Source organism: Garra rufa, chromosome 20 (genome assembly GCF_049309525.1).
Source record: "Garra rufa chromosome 20, GarRuf1.0, whole genome shotgun sequence".
NCBI classification, from domain to species: Eukaryota; Metazoa; Chordata; class Actinopteri; order Cypriniformes; family Cyprinidae; genus Garra; species Garra rufa.
In genome coordinates, this window is record NC_133380.1 from 33,160,672 (window position 1) to 33,174,946 (window position 14,275).

Sequence of the window (14,275 nt, forward strand, 5' to 3'; positions counted from 1 at the left end):
TAAGCTGGAAGTAGCTGGTTTTAGCTGGTCTCCCAGTCTGTCTAGGCTTGTCAGGCTGGTTTTAGCTGGTTGCTCCAGCTGGTCTCCCAGCCTGACCAGCTAAGAAAGTGGCCAAAACCCCTCTAAAATCAGCCTGCTGGCCAGCTAAGACCAGGCTGAATGGCCAGCTAAAACCAGCCTAAGCTGATTGGCTAGTCTTAGCTGGTTTAAGCTGGAAGTAGCTGGCTTTAGCTGGTCTCCCAGTCTGTCTAGGCTGGTCAGGCTGGTTTTAGCTGGTTGTTCCAGCTGGTCTCCCAGCCTGACCAGCTAAGAAAGTGGCAAAAAACCCTCTAAAACCAGCCTGCTGACCAGCTAAGACCAGCCTGGATGACCAGTTAAAACCAACCAGGCTGGTTTTAGCTGTTTTTATCAGCAGGGAAGATCAATCTTTATTCATAAACAAATTTATTATGTTTAAAAGTCGAAGAACATTCGATGCGAATTTGATGGTGTGTGATATATATTGTCTATGATAATATGGTAATTGACCCTTCACAAATAGCTAGATTGACAGGTGATCTGACCAATCATAACACCGAATCCACCATTTTGTTCCACAAACAAATCAGACAGGAGAGTAGATTAACTTCGGTGGGCTTAAACTTGAAAAATTGTGTGTATTAAAGTCTTTCCGCACTTGAAATTAAAAAAAAAAATCTTTCAGGACACATTAAAGAGCCACAAAATGGTATTTATTGTTTGAGTTTCTTAAAAATTGACAACATTTTATAGCTGAAACCTTGTTTCGTACCAGAAGTAACCTGCTCTTTCTTGTCTGTCGGCATGTTGTCAGTTGTCAGTTAGCAGTTTTCTGCGTTAGAACATGATGTGTAGTGTGAGAGCGGCATGGCTTGTCAGACATAGCAACAGTAACTAAGGAGGGCAGGTATTTGCGAAGGGTCAGTTGTTGTTTAAATGATATGCAATTTGACATTATCAGATATATCACAAAAACCAAGCAAAAACACACCCTGAGAATGCATGCATACACTACATGATGGTTTACTGCGTGCATTTAGAGTTCACGCTTTCACGGTGTGATCCAGTCTATTAAAATACATTTAGAACTGAAAACATAAACGTGATTGTTACTCAAATAAAATCATTTGCAGTAAAGCCCTGATATAATAAAATTTCAGTATCACCTGCAGTGTGTAAACCACGTAATTGTGCTTCGCCAACAATTTGTCCAACAGAACAATTTCATTTTGAAGAGAATCTGTGGGGGGGAACCAGCTTCAGAAATAGCACAATCACCCAGAATGACTGTATTCAGTCAAATTGCTCAGGCAGGAGTGACCTGAAAACAACACTGAAGAGTTTGACTTCTAATTAAGGTTCAGACGCAGTAGGCGCACTTGGGTGCATGTAATAAACAGGCACAAAGTGCATAGACATATGAGTCATATGCATTTGCCAATGAGAAAGAATACGTTAATGATCAATCAGCAGCAAAATCAGCATGTGTAGAGAAAATAACAGTCATCATGACACAGCCACGATGAAGTAATGCACATATGCCAGTTGAACTGAGTGCACATAGAGTATAAGTAATCATAAGTTGTTTATCTGTATTTTTGTTATGGATAAGATTTGGATGCATCAGAAGTGCTTTAGACAGATTTTAATGCCTGTGAGCATTAAACTACTCCTGAGAGATTTATAGATGCCATTTAGTCTTTCTAAAGGTTAGACTGTCCTTGAAATGGATTATGCTGAAATGTCATCATAAAATATCTAAAATTTTTAAACGATTTAAAGATAATTTAGAGCTGTAAAGTGCTGTATGCTTGTGCAAGACGTTCTGCACTGATGTTGGTGCTGACCTGAATTTTATGGTTTCTACAGCGCTGATTTAGTGTTCTGAGTTTTTAAGTTGTTGTGAATGAGTTGTTAGGGCTGAGCTTTTTTTCCCTTCACTTTCGATTCAATTCAAGTACTCAATTTTTAAAAACTCATCAACTGCAATTTGCCTGTATCAAGTGAATACAGTACAGTATGTTTACATATAGTCCACAAGACAGAAAATAGCTGAAATTATTAAAATAACCCCTTCAAAAATTTGGGAACCCTTAGTTCTACCAGAAAGACTCGGGAGAATTTATACTGTGACAATGACATTTATTTAGGAGCTCAGCAAGCAATCAGGTTATTTGGCGTAGGCCCCGTTCTTAACTTGCATTCAGAGGGTACGGAATCTGCGGGTCCCGCCTGAAGACGAAGGCGGGGGCGCCGCTCACCCCCCGGAGTCAGGAAAGGGGCCATCTGGTGATGGTGGGTGAATGGAGGAAAAGAACAATCTGAAGTCTTCGGGATGGAGGGGATAGTTTGACTGATGGTGATGTGGTTGGTAGAGGGAGGACCTGGCTTGGTGGAGTAGAGTCGTTGGAGGAAGGATCCCATCTTGGTGGAGGTGGGGAGGATGGAGGTACTGGAGCGACAGCGTCTGCGAACTCAGACATGTGTAAGCGCTACCCTTTTTAAGCTACAGTAAATGATATGATTGGATAGATGAGGAGGTAATTAGTGACGCGAACAATTGAGTCTTCCTGGCAGAACTTGCGCTAGCTTCATTTCTTAATATTGTGAGTGGTTACCTGGATGATCTACGACTGTTTTTTGTTTTGTGTTGTTTGTTCTGAACAGTTAAACTGAGCACTGTTCTTCAGAAAAATCCAGCAGGTAGGGGGCAGGATACTTCGGATTCTACAGAGCAATTGATCGGACAGAAAGTTTGATGAGAAGCTGAAGTAGAGACTGTAAGTTTTGAATGCTTATGTCTTGTGAATCCAAATTTTGTCATTTTTTGGAGCACTCTAGCTTACCTTAAAGGGTTAGTTTACTTTCAGAACAAAAATTTACAGATAATGTACTCACCCCTTGTCATGCAAGATGTTCATGTCTTTCTTTCTTCAGTCGTAAAGAAATTATGTTTTTGGAGAAAACATTTCAGGATTTCTCTCCATATAATGAATATGTATAGTGCCCCCAAGTTTGAACCTCCAAAATACAGTTTAAATGCAGCTTCAAAGAGCACTAAATGATCCCAGCCGAGGAAGTTATCTAGTGAAACGATTGTTTTTAAACAAATTGACAATTTATACACTTTTTAACCTCAAATGCTCAGAGATAATTCCTGAAATGTTTTCCTCAAAAAAACATAATTTCTTTACAACTAAAGAAAGACAAACAACTTGGATGATAAGGGATAATTACATTATCTGTAAATTTTTGTTCTGAATGTGAACTAATCCTTTAAGGCCAACATATATAAAAAAAAAAAAATTGATTTTAATATGCATTTTATTTACATGCATTTAGGTAACATGCATCTCAGTTAGCAGTAAATGCGGTTCAAACAGTTATTATTTACATGCACGGACTGTCTCAAACTCCATCTCTCCATCTCTGGGGACAATGTGTACCAGATTATATAAGATTTGCAAGGTAAATCATTTATAAACCTATGCCGACACAGGAGAATGCATCATTATCTGTCTTAATATGCTAACTGTTCATGGCGATTTTAAAATAAAAATAAGAGTTTACACATTTTGATGCCCACATATTCAAGAATCTGATTATTTTATTAATCATCAAAATAACCAAAATACCAAAATAATCGTTAGTGACAGCCCTACATCAGTTTTTAAACCTTTTTTCAAAACAGTTTTTTAATGCATCATTTCATTTTTAAATGTTGGGGTTTTTGGCTTTTTATAATATGCTGTTTCAAACTAGTGAAATAAAAACAATCAAAGTAAACTGTAGATGGTGCTTTTATTGCACTTTAACTGTTTGCATCTGTAGATTTCAATTACAGTACGTATCTTTAAACATAATTTTCCCAAATGAGTTTTTCCCACTGCAGAAATCTCCACTTCATACTTTATTCTGGTGTATCACCAAATCTATTCTGAAGATTTTTGACATAAGCTGTTGACATAAGTTACTGATTTATGGCATGATAAGAAACGAAATCTAAAATATAAAACTAAAATATTAAAATCGGCTAAATCCGGTGTTCAGAATTCTGTTCTGGAAATGTATGCAAATAGTACATATTTAATTAGATAATGCCTTATTTATATTCAAATAGAATATTACAGAAACCATTCAGTTCTCATTGCAGTCAATCAACTGGGGAAGTATGGTGATGTGTTTTTGTGCTTTTACTCTGTTAACCTGCCTTTACTAACTAAATATTCAATCACTGAAATCAGCTGACAGAAAAATTAATCATTAGAAGAGTGTTTAATGGATTTATTATGGTGTGTTCCTCCAAAATCCCAAAGTTCAGTTATTGAAAAACAAACTTGCTTTATACTTGCTTCACAAAAATCTAGCAAACCAGAAATGTAAATTCCGTAAAACCTTTCTATAGGTTTGTGTCCAAAAGTCCAGTGCAACTTAATAATTGCACATAGTGACTACCAACCTACATTCAAATAATGTTATGTTCATGTTTGTAACAGGTCAGATATCATGTGCGCAAAATAGTCTAAAAAGACGTCAGTGAGACGTAAATCTGACTGCAGTCTACGCCAAGGTGCTGATTAAAAAGTGTTGCTGTATCTTGCAAGACTGCTTTTGTTATCAATCAGGCTCTAAAACTATTTTATTGCCCTTTGTTCCAAGAAGGAGAGAAAAATCATAAAACATCATGGTGGTGAGTAATTGATGACACAATTTTCATATTTGAGTGAGCTACTCCCAAGCGCATAATCTAACAGCTCTGGTCACCTCCTAGTTTTATAAAGTAAAGATATGATTAATTAAGACATGACTAACATAATGTGACATAAGAGACATTTGAGCCGCTTAGCGTAGATTAATGTATTTCTGTCTAACTCATTTCTCTCTTTCAGTGGCCCCTTGAAATGTTAGTTCAGGACTAGACAGAGATTTACGATTTAATGAAAGCGTTTCTTTAATTAAAGTGCTTTATACTGATCTGCCACAGAACTTATTATATGTTTTTTCTCGGTGCATCCAGCTAGGAAGAAACTCATTGCTCAGATCTGAGCTGTGATGAAACAGCAGATATGTTTGTCATCTGCCATATTTCAGCGTCTGTCTCTCAGTGGCGTTCTGCCATTCAAGTGGCTCTTAAAAGCCACCTGCTGTGTTTGCACACATTTCTCATTGCATTAACACGCCACTGATTTAGACTAATTCAGATCATCTGCAGACCTTAAAACAATAAGTTTGTTTTATTGTTGATGAAACTGATAAACTCATGTAACTTCAAGGTGAGAACCACTGCGATCAAGGAGTTTTTACGCAGGATGCATGTTAGACTGCGTCACTCAGCATCAAAGGAGGTTTTTACAACACCTTATGATAACACAGGGCTGAATGTAGTGAATGAATCAAGGTTTAATAATTGAGACAAAGCAGATTTGAGGGTTTTTTTCAAGGGGGTAATAAAGCACACAGGTTATAGATTGTAGCCTTATGTAATCCAACTGAGCTCATAATTATTTGTGCGTTCAAAATTGTATATTTACATTATTACTACTAAAACAAAAAGCGACAAAAAAGTAAAAGCAAAGCAGCACCTTAAATGTATGAAAATATGAAATATGAAAAGTGTTGACCCCCTTCCTGATTTTTTTTTTTTTTGCATGTTTGTCACACTTTAATGTTTCGGATCATCAAACAAATTTAAATATTAATCAAAGATAACACAAGTAAACACAACATGCAGTTTTTAAATGAAGTTTTTTATTATGAAGGGAAATCAAAATCCAAACCCGCATGGCCCTGTGTGAAAAAGTGTTTGCCCTCTAAACTTAATAACTGGTTGGGCCACCCTTAGCAGCAACAACTGCAATCAAGTGTTAGTGATAACTTACAATGAGTCTGTTACAGCGCTGTGCAGGAATTTTGGCCCACTCATCTTGGCAGAATTGTTGTAATTCAGCCACATTGGAGGGTTTTCGAGCATGAACCGCCTTTTTAAGGTCATGCCACAGCATCTCAATAGGATTCAGGTCAGGACTTTAACTAGGCCACTCCGAAGTCTTCAATTTGTTTTTCTTCAGCCATTCAGAGGTGGATTTGCTGGTGTGTTTTGGATCATTGTCCTGCTGCAGAACCTAAGTTCGCTTTAGCTTGAGGTCACGAACAGATGGCCGGACATTGTCCTTCAGGATTTTTTGGTAGACAGCAGAATTCATGGTTCCATTTATCACAGCAAGTCTTCCAGGTCCAGAAGCAGTAAAACAGCCCCAGACCATCACACGACCACCACCAGATTTTACTGTTGGTATGATGTTCTTTTTCTGAAATGCTGGGTTATTTTTACGCCAGATGTAATGGGACACCCACCTTCCAAAAAGTTCAATTTGTCTCGTCAGTCCACAGAGTATTTTCCCAAAAGTCTTGGGGATCATCAAGATGTGTTCTGGTAAAACTGAGACGAGCCTTTATGTTCTTTTTGCTCAGCAGTGGTTTTCGTGTTGGAACTCTGCCATGCAGGCCATTTCTGCCCAGTCTCTTTCTTATGGTGGAGTCATGAACACTGACCTTAACTGAGGCAAGAGAGGCCTGCAGTTCTTTAGATGTTGTTGTGGGGTCTTTTGTGACCTCTTGGATGAGTTGTCGCTGCGCTCTTGGGGTAATTTTGGTCGGCCAGCCACTCCTGGGAAGGTTCACCACTGTTCCATGTTGATAATGGCTCTTACTGTGGTTCACTGGAGTCCCAAAGCTTTAGAAATGGCTTTGTAACCTTTTCCAGACTGATAGATCTCAATTACTTTCTTTCTCATTTGTTCCTGAATTTCTTTGGATCTCAACATGATGTGTAGCTTTTGAGGATCTTTTGGTCTACGTCACTTTGTCAGGCAGGTCCTATTTAAGAGATTTTTTGATTGCGAACAGGTGTGGCAGTAATCAGGTGTGAGTGTGGCTAGAGCAACTGATCTCAGGTGTGATAAACCACAGTTATGTTTTAACGGGGGGGGGGGGGGGAGCAAACACTTTTTTACACAGGGCTATGTGGGTTTTGATTTTTTTTTACCTTCATAAAAAAACCTTCATTTCAAAACTGCATGTTCAAAACTGCATGTTGTGTTTACTTGTGTTATCTTTGATTAATATTTAAATTTGTTTGATGATCTGAAACATTAAAAGTGTGACAAAAAAATTAAAAAATCAGGAAGGGGGCCAACACTTTTTAATACCACTGTTTATGCAATTTATTGCAGTTTCTACCTGAAATTAACACCATTAGCAGTAAAGCACCAACAACAAGTCTATAAGCATGTCTTGGACACAGGAAGAACTTTAGTCGAAGTCTAGTTGGGGAGTAATAACGCACGTTCACATTCAAATATGCACACGTTAACTCTTATTTGTATGCCTAATATGTCAAAAACAAAACATCTCATTCATTTTTCTGAGAAATTTGAGAGAAAATACATTACTGTAGTATTACTGTTGGTCCTACAACATTTCTATTGCAAAACAGTTGTCAAATATTATTGTTATGTTTTGCTACTTCAGTTTTACTGAGTATGGAAGGCAGATGGGGCCAAAAGCATTAAAGAGAACTGTGAAATTTGACCATGTCAACCTGCACTGCATGTTAACATAGCAATTCGGAATGTGTTTCTTTTGTATTTGTAGACAAATACATTCTGGTCATGTTAAGTCATTGGTATTGGCTGTGTTTCTTTAGTAACTGTAAAGACGCACATTTTTATTGTGTCATGTTTGAACATGTAATACTTTTAGACTTATGACCATTGACCACAAAACCAGTCTTTGAGTAGCAGGGGTATATTTGTAGCAATAGCCAAAAATAGGGTCAAATGGGTCAAAATGATCCATTTTTCTTTTATGCCAAAAATCATTAGGATATTAAGATCATCCATGAAGATATTTATAAACTTCCTTCCATAAATATATCAAAACTTTATTTCTGTTTAGTAATATTATATAGCATTGCTAAGCACTTCATTTGAACAGATTTATTTGAACCCTCAGATTCTAGGTTTTCAAATTGTTGTATCTCAGCTAAATATTGTCCTATCCTAACAAACATTTATTCAGCTTTTGGATGTATACATCTCAATTTTAAAAAAACTGACCTTTATGACTGGTTTTGTGGTCCAGGGTCACATTTACCTTTAAATTTACCCACATATTAATCATTTTTTAGCTCATTAGCATTGCTTTACTGATATCTACTGCGCTAAACTAAATTAATTAATGTGTAATTAATATAGAGTAAATTAATGAATGGAAATTTAAGAAATTAATTCATTCTATGTTAATTCTATGTCTAAAGCAGAGCAGTGCAAGACTTTCAGATGTTACTTTTTTAAGTCAGTTGGTTGTGATGGTAACATTTCATTTCATTGACAAGCAAGAATCAACATAAAGCATTTTCACAGTCCCGTTCATCTGCTTTAGTGAAAATGTAACATGCTTTTCATCACACAAAATGAGCATGAAGCAGCAAAATATTAAAAAATGAGGAAAACAATGTCCCCACAGGCACCTTGAACTGACTAGCTGAACTGAACCAGAGGATGTGCTAAATTGATCACATCTTCTATTTTAAAAGAATCAAGTGTATAATCAAGTCTATATAAAAACACTTAAATGTGCTTCACCTGACAACAACACACAAGCTTCTTAATGAATTTGTGTGTTTTACATGTTACAACTGTCATTCTGTGTTCATAATGATTTAGTTTCTTTACTGAAAATGTGGGTGAGCTGGAACACATTCATACACACTGAATTAACACTCAAACAAAATCACACTATTTTTGGAGGTGTAAAAAAGAGGATCTGTCGATGAATAATCACTGAGGTGAGAAACATCAGCTGTTTAATGTAGATTTTCACTAAACAGAATCATAGGGGAACAAGCTGTCTTGCATATGGTTATTATTTGCACTTGCAGCGCAACAGTATGGCTGTACAATTCTGTATTCTTTTGTATTAGAGATTAGTCATCTTTATCTTTTGGTTTTATGACAAGAAATAGCTTGTTAATCTATTCGGACTCATCACAGAAATTATTTAATTAGATTCAGTTTTTCTTATTTTCTTACAATTAGGATTCATTTACTTTGGAATTTATGTTATTAGATCACTTTTTCTTGAGAGAAAACACGTCCCACCAATTTACTTGTCATTTTGGATAATTTCTGTCATCTTAACTAGATCTTATTAGTAGTAGCACCATGGAAAAATAGATCAATAATATGCAGTCAAGCCCGAAATTATTCATACGCCTGGTAAATTCTGACTTAAAGTTATTTTTATTCAACCAGCAAGTTTTTTTTTTTTTTTTTTGGACCAGAAATGACACAGGCTTCTCCCAAAAGATAATAAGATGATGTACAAGAGGCATCATTGTGGAAAAAAAATATTTCTCAGCTTTTATTTACATTTGAACAAAAAGTGGCATGTCCTAAATTATTCATACCCTTTGCAAACTGTCACAGTCTATGGGAAAATCCAAAGTTCTATACCATTCCAAATAGTCCAAGCTGTTCTAAAGCATCCTAATTACCCTGATTCATTAGGGACAGCTGTTTTAATCAACTCAACAGGTGAAAAACAGAGGCTCTCTGCTGTTGGTTTGTGCACTGCACACTGCTGGGTTCCACAGACGCAGACCAAGGCAAGTACTGCTCAAATGGCCTCCAGCTCCACCTCTCTTGATGTCTAGCTCAACCTCTGAGTGAACAAATGGGTGGAGTTAAGGTTAGGGATAGGGTAAGGGGTAGGGTTAGGGTGTGGTTAGGTGTCTATCTCCACCCATTACCTCCAGCAAGGGGGAGCTGGAGCTCCAGCTCCTCTTATATGGCTCTGCAGCGAGGACCCTCTCGACCAAGGAGGACACCACTTCTCCAGATAAGGCACACAAAAGCCCACTTGGTTTTTGCAAATGCTCAACTGGACAAAGAAGAAGACTTCTGGTCTTCTGTTTTATGGTCAGATGAAACAAAAATGTAATTGTTTGGCCACAATGATGTAGCCTTCATTTGACGTAAAAAAGGAGAAGCCTTCAACCCTAAGAACACCATCCCCACTGTCAAACATGGTGGTGGGAACCTAATGTTTTTTTTGGGGGGGGGGGTTCAGCCGGTGGACCAGGGAATAGTGATGTCCGGTTCGCGAATGAATCATTCTATTTAACCAGATCTTCTTAGTGAACCGGTCGAACCAGTTCATCAAATCAAACTGAATCGTTTGAAATGGTTTGTGTCTCCAGTAAGCACTAATCCACAAATTACTTAAAGGTTTTTACTTTTTAACGTGCCCGACACTCCCTCTGATTCAAAATAAACCAATTTCCAGAGTTATTCAGTTACTCAAACAGTGTTTGAACGGCTGTGAAAAGAGAGCTGATGATGCGCATGAGCAGAGTAGCTGCCAGAGCGGTTGTCGTTCTCGAGTCATGAATCGGTTGCAGCGGTTGTCGGATCACCAGTACACTGAACGAGAACTGGTTCTTTCAGATCACCAGTACACTGAACAAGAACCGGTTCTTTTGGATCACCAGTACACTGAACAAGAACCGGTTCTTTTGGATCACCAGTACACTGAACAAGAACCGGTTCTTTCGGATCACCAGTACACTGAACAAGAACCGGTTCTTTCGGATCACCAGTACACTGAACAAGAACCGGTTCTTTCGGATCACCAGTACACTGAACAAGAACCGGTTCTTTCGGATCACCAGTACACTGAACAAGAACCGGTTCTTTCGGATCACCAGTACACTGAACAAGAACCGGTTCTTTCGGATCACCAGTACACTGAACAAGAACCGGTTCTTTCGGATCACCAGTACACTGAACAAGAACCGGTTCTTTCGGATCACCAGTACACTGAACGAGAACCGGTTTCCTTCGGACGCGTCCGATTTGAGAATCGATGAGCTGATACTGTGCACATGCGTGACTCGTGCAGCTGCCAAACATAAACAAGCTCCTGCTATGACTGACTCCATCTGAACCGAACTAGTTCAATGAGGGGATCTGGTAAAACGTATGTTTATAACAAATAAATCTTTATGGATTCTGAATGTGCATAGTAAGCTGATCGTGTTTCTTTTTTTTTTTTTTTTTTTTTTTTTATTTGGAGTGCAAAAACATACATGGTAAATGCAGAAACAGAAACAACAACAACAGAAACAATACCAACAAAAAACAAAAACAAACAAAAAACTATACTAACAACAACAAAAAAACAACAAAAAAACAACAACAATGATAATAAATGAGAAATGAGAACAAGACAATCTGAATAATAATAATAATGTATAAGTAGTAGTAGCAGTATAGGTAGTATTAGCATGTTCAAAAATAATAGAAATGGCCATAAATCGGAGTAACAACTATAATACCAAAGGTAGTGATGATACGGTTAATATTTTGTGATGACAGTAACAGTAATATCAATAATAACAGTAATCATAATAATAATAATAATAACAGCAATAATCCCAAGGATGGTGATTACAGTATGATGTTGTGATGATGGTAACAGTAATATCAATAATTATAATAATAAAATAATAATAATAATAATAATAAATAATAATAATAATAAAAATAAATAAATAAATAAATAAATAAATAAATAAATAATAATAATAATAATAGTAGTATTAATAACAATAGTAAAGTTTGAGTTGTAACAATGATGTTTTGTGACGATGTTTTGTGATGAAGGCAACAGTACTATTACTATTATTAATAATAATAATAATAATAATGATGATAATAATAATGATATAATCACAATAGTAGTTATCTAAATATATGTATGCAGGAAAATATACTAATGAACCATACCCAACACATACCACACCTATCCGAGCTTCTGTGTCAGTGTGCATGTTTTTTTTTTTTGTTTTTTTTTTTTTTTTCCCTCCTTCCTCTTCTCCATTCAAGGCAACATTGTAGACATCATATGATGTATGTAAGTTTGAATTCAAGTGGTGCATTAAAAGAAGAGTGCGGTGCATTAAAATCAATATGTGGTGCATTAAAAACATGGGTGGTATTTGTTGGGTGCAGTTTTAATTTATTTATATTTATAAATTTTTAATTATGTATATTTAATGATGTAATCTTCAGAAAACTGTTACCGTCCATACAAAACATCATCCCATCAATTTTTTACTTTTCAGTGTTTCTCTGATATAGTGATACAATAAATGAAAACAACAACAATAATAATAATAATAATAATAATAATAATATTAATAATAATAAAAATAATAATAATGAAAACACTCATGTTACTAATACCTTATATAAATATGAATAATATTTTGTGAATACTTAAAGATAAGTGTGTCAGATTTGTAAGAGTTGACTGAGGTCTGATGTTGGATGTTGCGATTCTGATGTATATGGAGATGAAAAATATTCTAGGGAGATGTATTCTGTAAGCAAATTTTTCCAGTGTGTTATGTGAATGGTGTTTCGGGATTTCCAGTTCAAGAAGATAGCTGATCGTGTTTCTGATTAGAATTAATTTATCTTATAATTTTTTATATCAAGACTTGTAAAACTTACTCATATGATCACTGCATGTAACTGTATATGGGTGCTTAGATGCAAAACTTAATTGTCATAAACTTGTCAGACCAAAATTATGTTTAAGTTATTAGCTACTGACTTCATTTGAATGTCGACTTGAGTCCTGGCCCGGGCGGGACGATAGTAATTACGTTAATGACGTCATTACGTTATAGCGTAAAAGAACTGGTGTCCGAAAGAACCGGTTCGCGGAAAAGAACCGAACTTTCCATCACTACCAGGGAACCTAATCACAGTAAACGGCACCATGAAAAAGGAGCAATACATCAAAATCCTTAAGTCCTGACTTAAATCCAATTGAGAATCTGTGGAGGAAGCTAAAGATCAGGGTGATGGCAAGAAGACCCTCCAACCTGAAAGAGTTGGAGCTCATGGCTAAAGATGAATGGGCAAAAATACCAGTGGAGACATGCAAAAAGCTGGTCAGCAATTATAGGAAGTGTTTGATTGCTGTAATAGCCAAAAAAAAAGGCTTTTCTATTGATTATTGAGAAGGGTATGAATAATTTTGGACATGCCACTTTTTGTTCAAATGTAAATAAAAGATGAGTGGTATTTTTATCACAATGATGTGGAATTGATGTGGATGTGATGATTTTTTCCTCTTGTACATCATCTTATTATCTTTTGGGAGAAGCCTGTGTCATTTCCAGTCAAAAAAAAAAAAAAAAAAAAAAATATATATATATATATATATATATATATATATATATATATATATATATATAATTTCTGTGGTAGTACAGTTCAATAGAGGAAGCAGAAAATCTGTTTTAAACCAAACATTACACATTTTAATATGATGATATTGGCCCTACAGGGAAAATAACTGCAGATAAAAAACCACTTAAAATAACTTGGTACAACCTACTTGGTATAAACAAACGAGCATTATCATGCAGCTATGGGGTTACTGAGAACATGAGCTAATAAAGAAGAAAGAAAAAACTGTGACCTAATTAAGAGTTTGATTTAGTGCACAGATATTTTACACAGTCATACTGCTGATTGAGCTAATGAATCTACGGTTCGGGTGTGATTTCTTTGTGATGTGATTCATACAGTCATGATGGAGACTGCTGCTTTGCCAGTGGCATTTAATGAAGAGAATTACTGCTAATGCCTACAGGGCAGGAGACACACACACATCACAGCACATCACACACACAGAATTGGCATCCAGCCATGCTTCTCTAGTAGGACAAAACAAGCTACTTTTTTAAAGAAATGTTCATATACCAGGAAATATCCATTCATCTATCCATTTTCCAAACTGCTAGTCTGGTACCCGCTTGAAGATATATGATTGCATTCACCTTCAGCATGTTTAAAGGTGTTTATTTGTGCTCACAAAGTGTTTTTCCTCACTCAGTATGTCAACACTGTCAGATACAAATGCATGCACTCATTTAACTATATATTTTTTATATAAATATTTAGTTATAAATATTGACAAGTCTAACATTTACTTCAGTAAATGAACGAATTGAAAATAAAGCATTGTGTCAAATAAATTTTCAGCTCCATTGAATTTTCACCACAGTCAAATCTGCTGAAACAAATTCATATTTGCGCATCAGACAAGCATTAAATGCAAAAGCCATGTTTATTTATCTTCTTTTGCTCGCTACTAACAGGCATGCTTAGAATGAGAT